Source organism: Ruditapes philippinarum, unplaced genomic scaffold (genome assembly GCF_026571515.1).
Source record: "Ruditapes philippinarum isolate M1 unplaced genomic scaffold, ASM2657151v2 ctg6787_1_1_1_1, whole genome shotgun sequence".
NCBI classification, from domain to species: Eukaryota; Metazoa; Mollusca; class Bivalvia; order Venerida; family Veneridae; genus Ruditapes; species Ruditapes philippinarum.
The window spans coordinates 43,390-52,776 of NW_026856537.1; the positions used below are offsets into that span (position 1 = coordinate 43,390).

At 30.9% G+C, this 9,387-nt stretch overlaps 1 long non-coding RNA gene across 2 annotated transcripts; it reads right to left on the reverse strand.

Moving 5' to 3' along the window:
• Window positions 1-4,361: 4,361 nt before the first annotated feature.
• LOC132746898 (uncharacterized) lies at window positions 4,362-8,614 on the reverse strand. Of its 2 annotated transcripts, XR_009628047.1 has the most exons (3): window positions 8,339-8,614; window positions 5,794-5,988; window positions 4,362-4,972 (listed from the first exon to the last, which is right to left on the reverse strand). It is a non-coding gene; the product is annotated as an uncharacterized LOC132746898 (long non-coding RNA). The 2 variants fall into 2 exon arrangements; XR_009628046.1 differs by lacking the exon at window positions 8,339-8,614 and having other exon boundaries at window positions 5,794-7,184.
• Between the last annotated feature and the right edge of the window lie 773 nt (window positions 8,615-9,387).

Genomic DNA, 9,387 nt, shown 5'->3' on the forward strand with positions numbered 1-9,387 from the left:
AATTTATCCTGCCGATAAAGATTTTGCAAGCAGTCCGCCTGGGCTCCTTGCCATTGGTTCTTGTTGCTGGGTCATATGGGGGTTGCGTTCATTGAACGCCGCCTTTCCTTGTTGATCTTGTTTTTCATATTTTATGTTCTAGTGCTCACACTTAGTATTTAATTCCAAAGAACATTTTTTAGGAGACCTTTAACGTTGGATTATGGTATAATCACTATAACCGAAATACTTAGGAAGATTAATTGATCTTTGCAATCTAAATCGCACTGTATAACTGTATTATTTTCCTGTATAAGTTTATTTTTACGTACTATAATTCTTCTTGCTTGGTATCAGAGTTTGATACATATGGAAATTTGCATGACTAGAGTTGCATCAAAAAATCATTTATGTTCATTTTTATAACAGCCAATTGCTTTGAATTGGATTTGAACCCCAGACACACTAAACGAGCGCGTTACCCTCGCACCACGGAGAAGATATACGAACACTGCCTGGATAAAATCAAGTAATACTAAATTTTGATTTTCCATTGCATTTCGGGTTTGTAATCCTTATTAATTTCGAAGTTTTTTGTTCAAGATAAACCTGTTGTTTAACATTGATGTAAATCATTTAACAAAAATCTTCTCGCCAAAACAGTCCGACATGTATATATTCCACTACTCGACAGTCAGATTTATTTGTGATATACGCTTTCGACATCGCTTAAAATAGCATTTTCATTGATTAAAATGATATTCATCCACGTAATTTGTGAATGTGCATTCATTGACAATTCTATAACCCAAAGCTACTTTTAAACTTTGAATGCGTTGTAATTTGTTGGATACTTATAACAAAATGAAAATATTTCTTTCTTTTAAATCGCTAGTTTTCAGCTGTTTTAAGAACTGCTTGTTGTTAGGTTTGTCGTGAAACCGCTGTGTCAGAGATTGAATGTTAGCTTTGTATTTCCTTCGATCAGAAATACAAAAAGGAATGGTAACATTCAATGAATGCAACACCCACACGACCAAGCAACACAGGACCACAGCTAAATTATCAATGAAAAATTTAATTTCAGGCTTTCAAGTGGTAAATAAAAAGACTAAACAAAAAAATGAAAACAGGAAGAAAGAAGAGACAAAAGAAGAGAAAAGTAAAGGGATTAGTGCTATAAAGCTAGAAAAGGTTCTCGTCCTAACTTATTTATGCAATGAAATGCACCTGATCAATATTTAGCCATTGCAGTTTTAGAAACCAGTCACTCGTGTTTTCAAAATAGTCGGGAAATGAACCTGACCTTTTTTATCAAAATATTAACAAAACTATTAACAATGAGTATGCCATGCTAAACAGGCTATAAGGAGTAAATACAATGGTTAAGATATACATTGCCCTTTCCCAAGTTTGTATACCGTCTAGGAGTTGGAAGTATTATAAAACATAGTTTAAGCAATGGTTGTTGTATGAGGTGAGGTTAATAATATCTTACTGAATTCGTAAAGTTACTTTTACTTACCTGCCCTTCACATTTGTCTTGCAAGTATCATGATTTTGTTTGTTTCGTTTAATTTGAAAGAAAGTTAGGGTTTAAAAAACAACAACTATATAATCAGTTTTTAAGTTTATTTCACTAGTCACGGCAATAACCCTGCTGTGGAAGCTTGACTGTGTCGGGGGCTGCGTCCTGTGAACGTTGCCGTCGCCTTGTTTGTTTTTATTGCAGTTTTCCTTTTTTACTCTTATAACGCTCTCAATTTCTTTTCCACCGGGAAGCTTCAATATATTGGTAACATTAAAGCACAACTCAATTGACCCATCACTAGTATGGAGGCCTTCCAATGAAAAAGAAATTTATCAGGATATCTGCTAAATCAATAATGATAATGATAATATTAATAGAGCCAGATTGTAACTCTTTTCCGACCTTCTTGATAATGTTTACCATGTGCATGGAACAGGTATCAATTACCTATAGTTTTGAATGTCTAGATCAAAACGTAGTAATCTACTCATCAACAAAGTTTACATCCAATGCGGATAAATATGCAAGTATTTATGTAAAATGATAAATATTAAATTTCAGATCTATCTAGCAAAGGAGATCGATTTTTTCTTATAGAATTTTAATTATATGCACTAGACATACATAAGAAATATAAACTAATAAAGTTGAAGCCTAAATGTCCTATAATGAGGCCGGATTCATTCTCTTTTTAGCCAGTGCTTTCAGTACTTTGATCAGAGTTAAAGAGAAATCTCTGGAATAACATTCTGTGTGTGCGTGTGATTTTTTATGCTTACAATACTCAAGTTCTTGTTCGCTGTATAAAAGGTATTAGTTTTTTTTTCCTGAACGGGTGTCAGATAAACCAAAGTGACCTTCGAAATAGGACCCATTACACTGATTGACAAAGTAAATTTTCTTAGCCTAGATATCATGATATTTTAACCATTACAAAGTTAATACATAATATTTAATTATTACACGAAAGCTCTCAAATTAACATAGAATATTTGTAAAATTTGTGTATGTCAGTTTCCAACTCCGTACGTTTAGCTAAATTCATCATTGTAATGGAGAAAAACAAACATGATTACAATAATGTAATGCTCTAAATATATTGAAATTGCTTTTGAAAGATTTTTCTCACAAGAACATATGTGAACAACAAGAAATTTAACAAACAAACCCATAATTTGCTTTTAAATCCATGGATTGTTGGTATATTTCACTTTCACACTTTCGTTGCTGCCGATACACAAAAAAATCTCCGTTTCGCTTTTTAGTCATCCGGAGAATCATCACGTGACCGTTGTTTTTATTCAGATTTGCAGACTGAAAGGTGTTTAAACGCTTTTCCCACAAAATTGGAGAATATATGTATTTCAAACGATTTGCCAATCCAAAGAACACATATCAATGTATCACTGATTATGTTTGAATGTCGCTAACACGCAGGTAACAAAAAATTATCGGTTCGTGAAATTTTACTTTTTTTTGTGACATTCGGCCGTACCTCAGTGGAGTACCTTTAAGCTATTGGACCTCAGTGGGAAAACATCATAAAACCCGTGAATTTAAACAGATAATTATGTGATGTTAATATATATAATAAACAATTAGTTAATATATACCTTCAACATAAAATGCCATCAATTGCCGTTAATATATTAATATGTAAAACAATTAATTAATATATACCTTCAACATAAAATGCCATCAATTGCCGTTAATATATTAATATATAAAACAATTAATTAATATATACCTTCAACATAAAATGCCATCAATTGCCGTTAATATATTAATATATAAAACAATTAATTAATATATATACCTTCAACATAAAATGCTATCAATTGCCGTTAATATATTAATATATAAAACAATTAATTAATATATATACCTTCAACATAAAATGCCATCAATTGCCGTTAATATATTAATATATAAAACAATTAGTTAATATATACCTTCAACATAAAATGCCATCAGTTGCCGTTCTGATGTAATGTAGACCACAAGAACTATCAAACATAACACACAAACTAGTGAAATGCACGACTTTCTCGTGTTCATATTGTAGGTAAAGTACATCATGGCGGGACCTAAAATGTTCTAAAAATATATTTCAGTAATTTAACACAGAAAAGATATAAGTGTCTCTAAGTGCACTTTCAGACACTAGTTGGCATTTAAAAACAACAACGTTCCGTAATTTAGCTGTATAGCTCCCCTCCCCCATAAGAAGAAATCCAAACTACCTGGCGAAATTCAAACCCACGTCGGATAGGGACACGTGGTTTGATGTCAACAGATCTTAAACACTTAGCCACGGACGCGCATAGATAATATTGATATGAGATAGATCAATTATATAATAATAAAGTTAGTCCGATAAGCTCTGTCGGGCGAGCAGCGGATTTGTAAACCAGGGGTTGTTGGTCCGATCTGCGGGCGAGATCAAATTTCTCTCCGACAAATGGTAAATTATCTCTTTCCGCTGAGTAAGAAGTCATAATGGTATTTGAAGTCAGTCATCGACGGAGAAATTGTAATTACTAGTATGTTATCAATGACAGTCGATCAGGTGGATTGATTTTACAAAAAGTGAAAAATATAGTTCTAGGCTAGGCATTTTAGCCAAAAATAAGACCCAACCTCAAACAAATTCCTTTAGAAAAGATATTTACATATTTGTTATCTACTTTATATGTGTTGCTACAGGAAAAAAGTCCTCAAAAAAATTCGAAGTATAAAATGCTAAAAATGTCATGTTTTGAAATCATGTGTTTTCAATTAGAAAAATCTGTGAAATTAAATAACCCTGATATTCTACGCAAATATGGTCATTAACAAAGTAACACATTAATACACAAACATGCTTTATTTAATCCAAAACACTTCAAGCAATGTTGATTACATTCAAAAAGTCGCAACACTGCATAATCTATACATCATCATTTAGACTGGTATAAAACATTACCCCACCCACTAATGATAAATATTTTTTTTACTTTAAGTCAGATTCCATTAAATATTCTTACAAGTTAGCTCTACCAAGAATAAAGTTGTATGAATCTATCTAAATTTATATTATAATTCAAAATTGTAATACATTTTATACAAATAATTATTATTTATATACATTGTATTTGCATTTCTGTTCTGAAAATCAATCCTTCAAGTAAATATCTTACCAATGCTAAACTTTACCATGGAAGTTTTGTAAAAAAAAATATTGTAAAAAGTCATTTTAAAATAAAATGAATCTTCTGAATGTTAAGACACTGAAAAAACACAATGTTGTTTCATCATTTTTGTCACCGAGGCCCGACTATCCATATAGTCTGACAACGATACACATGTATAAATACATATTGCCCTGCCCTTGTTCAATCCTGAAATAATAAATCCACTTTTTCGGCCGGTGCTGTTGAAACCTTTAGCCTGCCCTTTTCACAGAGACACATTGTTTCGCATCTGTAAAATTGTTACAACATAAGATGATAAATAAAAATGCGAACTTTGCATTCTGCTTTTAAAATAAAACAATTTTATGTCAAACTGAAAATGTAGGTACTATGAAAAGCAAGATAGGATTGTGCTTTTAGATTTATATTTTTATATTGAATTATCTTCAAAAATTCATACATTAATGAGGCACGTTTAGCCTCAGGAAAAACGTGCCTCAGCTTTCTTCTTTAGAAAATATGTTTCATGTTATATTGTTATAATAAATTTAAAGCGTGTAAATTGCCTATCGGCTGAAATAAGCGCTAACTATGAAACATCGTAATGTGCCATATAAGTAAGAAATACTGAACAAAACGGCACCTATACTTTCATTGGAAGTTTTGGTCGAGTGTTTAAGGTCACTGACTTCAAAACACTTGCTTCTTACGGTGTTAACGATGTAGGTTCGAGTCCTGCCTGGGTTTTGGAATCTATTATCTGACATAGCTTTCCCAAACTAGCTTATAGAATATTGGTGGTTCTACGCGCTAAAAATAATACCTATGTCACACTTTTTCCTTCACCAGTAAAGCTTGAAAGTTATAATATGACCTGTAAAGTGTTGATGTGGCATAAAAACCAACAAACAAATCTCTGATCTTTGTAATTCCGAGAATGTAAGAAAACTGCAGTTTTGGACACTAAAAATAAAACACTTTTAAAAGAAAACCATTTAACTTTTACAAATGTGAATTCCCTTTAGAAAAGTTATATATGCAGTAGCACACAAAATTGAATCTGGTACACCAACTGTGTATTAAAAATATAGAGGGTTTTCTTTGATTTACCTGTTAATTGCTTTTCAAAAATGCTGGATCTTTTCAAACAGAACCCATTTAGCATCTCCTAACTTGGAAATATGGAAAACTCTTGCCACATCCAATCAACGGATTGATTTATGTTCGCCAAAATATAAAAGGCTGGACTCTTGCTTAATATTGTCTTCTGCAATCAACCATCCCATACTATGTTTAGCCCTTCCTCTGAAAATAAGATATATAAAGTCCATAAAACATTATCAAAAAGATATTAAAAAGAAATAGTATTGAAATGATATAATAGGGAAACGCCTGAGAAAATGTTGGTATGAGCAAACTCTTTTGTATGTGCATTTATTATAATCATGCTGTAAAACAATGATGTAAATTTGTGTTGTTAATATATCAATTTCTGTTGTATTAACAAACCGGAAAGACACCCAATTGTTTTGTTTTTATTCATTCAATAAGATATATCTACGTAAAAAGCCATTTTTCTCTCACATCCCATTACCCCTTGTGTAGACTGTAGAAGTCACGTGTCTATCCATCTTCTAACTAATTATACAACAACTGTTCTATAAATGCTGACAACAACATGGAAAACATAACTTAAAATATACATACAACTGGCACTGGGTAGATTATCAAGCTACACAACATTTAGAAAGAAAACAATTGAAGCAAATTTAATATGTTATAATAAGAATAAAATGGTTTAGGATCGGAAAAGATATGATTAAAATCTATATCAAATGCAAATTTGAAGCTGGTCTGTTAACACCTCATTTTAATTTTCTCTTTGAATATGTCATCTTAGTATTTAAGTAAATTTTGTGTTTTAAAACCATTTTGATAAGTGAAATCTATTGCATTTTGACATTAGATTATAAGACTTATCCAAATTGTCTAGAATGATAGAATAAAAATAGTTAAAACATAAGATATAAAACTTTGTAAAGAACAGAACAGAACAATTTTGTTTTGGATTTGTACATAGTGCATCATCACTACAATATAAATACACAAATTGAATTTTTAGTATAAATTTGTAACAAAATATCAAAATTCAGTTGTTAGTACTAACAGTAATGTTCCTGATTTTAATCGATTCTTTCAGATATTTAGCTAGATTAGTGAGTATAACTTTATTTAGAAGAATTCAGTCCAATATTTACACATTGGTGGACATTTGTAATAATATCGTTTCACATATTTTTTTCCTTATGTCAACATAGCATGGGCATATCAAAACAAAATGATATTCGTCTTCTAAATCCATAGTATTACAACATAAACAATATCTTTCACTCCTTGGGATTCTATTTTGACCATATCTACCCGTTTGTACTATTAGTGTATGCGCAGACATTCTAATTCTTGTGATGTAAAACCTAGGATCCATAGGTAATATGTTAAGATAGTTTCCGTATGAATATAATTCTTTACAATTTTTATAAAGTTCTAAAACAGAATTATTTTCTACAGATGAATGAATGCCATATTTGTATATAATTATCAATAACTCTTTGTTTAAATATTTTTGGAAATAATTTACTATCTAGATTCTACGATATTATTTTCAAAAAAGTATTCGGATAAACCATATATATCTAGGATTTCTTTAACATTTGATACCCAGATTTTTACCTTTATAACAATCAGATAAACTTAATTCATATGTTTTCCGTAAAATAATATTGTCAGTATTTATCAATTTGCACCAAAACTTAATTATTCTTACGTATCGATTTATATACAATGGGTAACGGCCGAGTTCGCCGTATATACGAACATTGCTTGTATTGGCTCTAACATTTAAAATTCTTTTACACTATTTCAAGTGAATACGCTCAATTATCTTTAGATTTGCTATAACCCCATACTCACAGATACATAATTATGATATGACTGAACCTACAAAAGAATCAAATAATTGGCATAATAATTTGGGTTTTAAATCCATGTCTTCTGTTAAGAAGTAAAAGTAATGTATAAAGTTCCAGTAACAACTTCTCATTAACAGGTAATAGTTTTAACTTGATTACACCCTATTGGATACGCTGTCTTTTTTTTCCATATAACATGCTGGAATTCGCTTAGAAATGCATTATGTATTACAAAATACGTTTGTTTACAGCAAGTTAACATATTATTTGATTTAATTATGATTTCCACAATTCATAAAACATGCCAACTCTTTGAAATAAGTCAAATTTAACATTTTAAAAATATCCCTAGATTTTCGTGATTTTGGTCACAACACGCTTCCGTAGAGAAGAAAAATTTACATAACTTGTGCATACACATTTTTTTAAATACTCAGTAAGATGTGTGGTTAATTCTGTGCCATTTTAGATAATTGTACAAAAGAAAACAATGTAGAACAGTGTGTAAAAGATAAACTCTCTTTTAATGATTACTTCATTCAAAATTGTGTTTAAAATCGCGAAATTATATGACACATTTTGTCATCTGCATAATCGATTGATTGGTGGTCAATTAAATCTATCTACTGACATATTTTTCCCTAAAATTTATACAGAAGAATATAAAAATGACTAAAATTACTCACCTTTGCACTAGGAATGCTGGAATTGAAGTAACTTCAAATCTTTCAACGAAAATACAATAAACGTGACGTCACCGAACGTGCATAAAATTAAAGTATGGTGTAATTTAAGAGACACATTTAACTATCGATTTTTACTATATCTTTATGATCGATTTTTCAAGATTCTGCAAGGAGATTTTTTGAGGACTTTTTTCTCAAAATGTAGATAATGCTTATCTTTTATTTAATCGTGAAAACATTTGTGAAGGAATTAGTTTTACCATAATTTCTATTATGACTGGCCTATTCCGAGCCTGATAAATTTTATAATATCAGGCACTTGCTGTTTATTTTATATATAATCACATAAACCGCGGCGCAGGATTGTAATTAAGACATTTACTAGTAATAAAAACGATGTTACACAAATGTAATAACACTTTGACGTGACGTCATTTGCGCTATATTATATGTTATTTTGGTTTTGGAGTGATATATGTGGATATATTACCTGCTTAGATTTTATATCACCCGAGCCGTTAGGCGAGGGTGATATTTTATCTTGGCATGTAATATATCCACATACATGTATATCACTCCAATACCAAAAAAATAATTTTATTACCCTTCCCCTGCCGAGTTTAAACGTTTTTTTTTTAAATCCTTGCTGTTTCAAATGAAACGTCGAAATAAGATTCCCTTTAGGATACCTCTTCATCACAACATGACGTCACATAAATTTATGACGTATTTATCCCGTACCTAACGAATGTAAAGAAGAGAAAAGGAGCAGTCTATTGAAAGCACATTTTTGTAATTAATATGAAGCTTTTACAAGGTCATATTTGTTTTCAATACTGATGGGAATTTGTATCATTACTCCACTTTGGTAAATATTTATCATTTGACAGTTAAAAGTGCTTGTAAATCGGAATTTACACGGCGTAAAATCGAACCGTACGCGCATCACCTCAGCGCATGTCGTTTACAGCGTTGGGTACCCAACGGGGAAATTTAATGTGTATATTACCCGTCTGGCTCGGTTATATCAATTTCTTTCAGGTGATCAA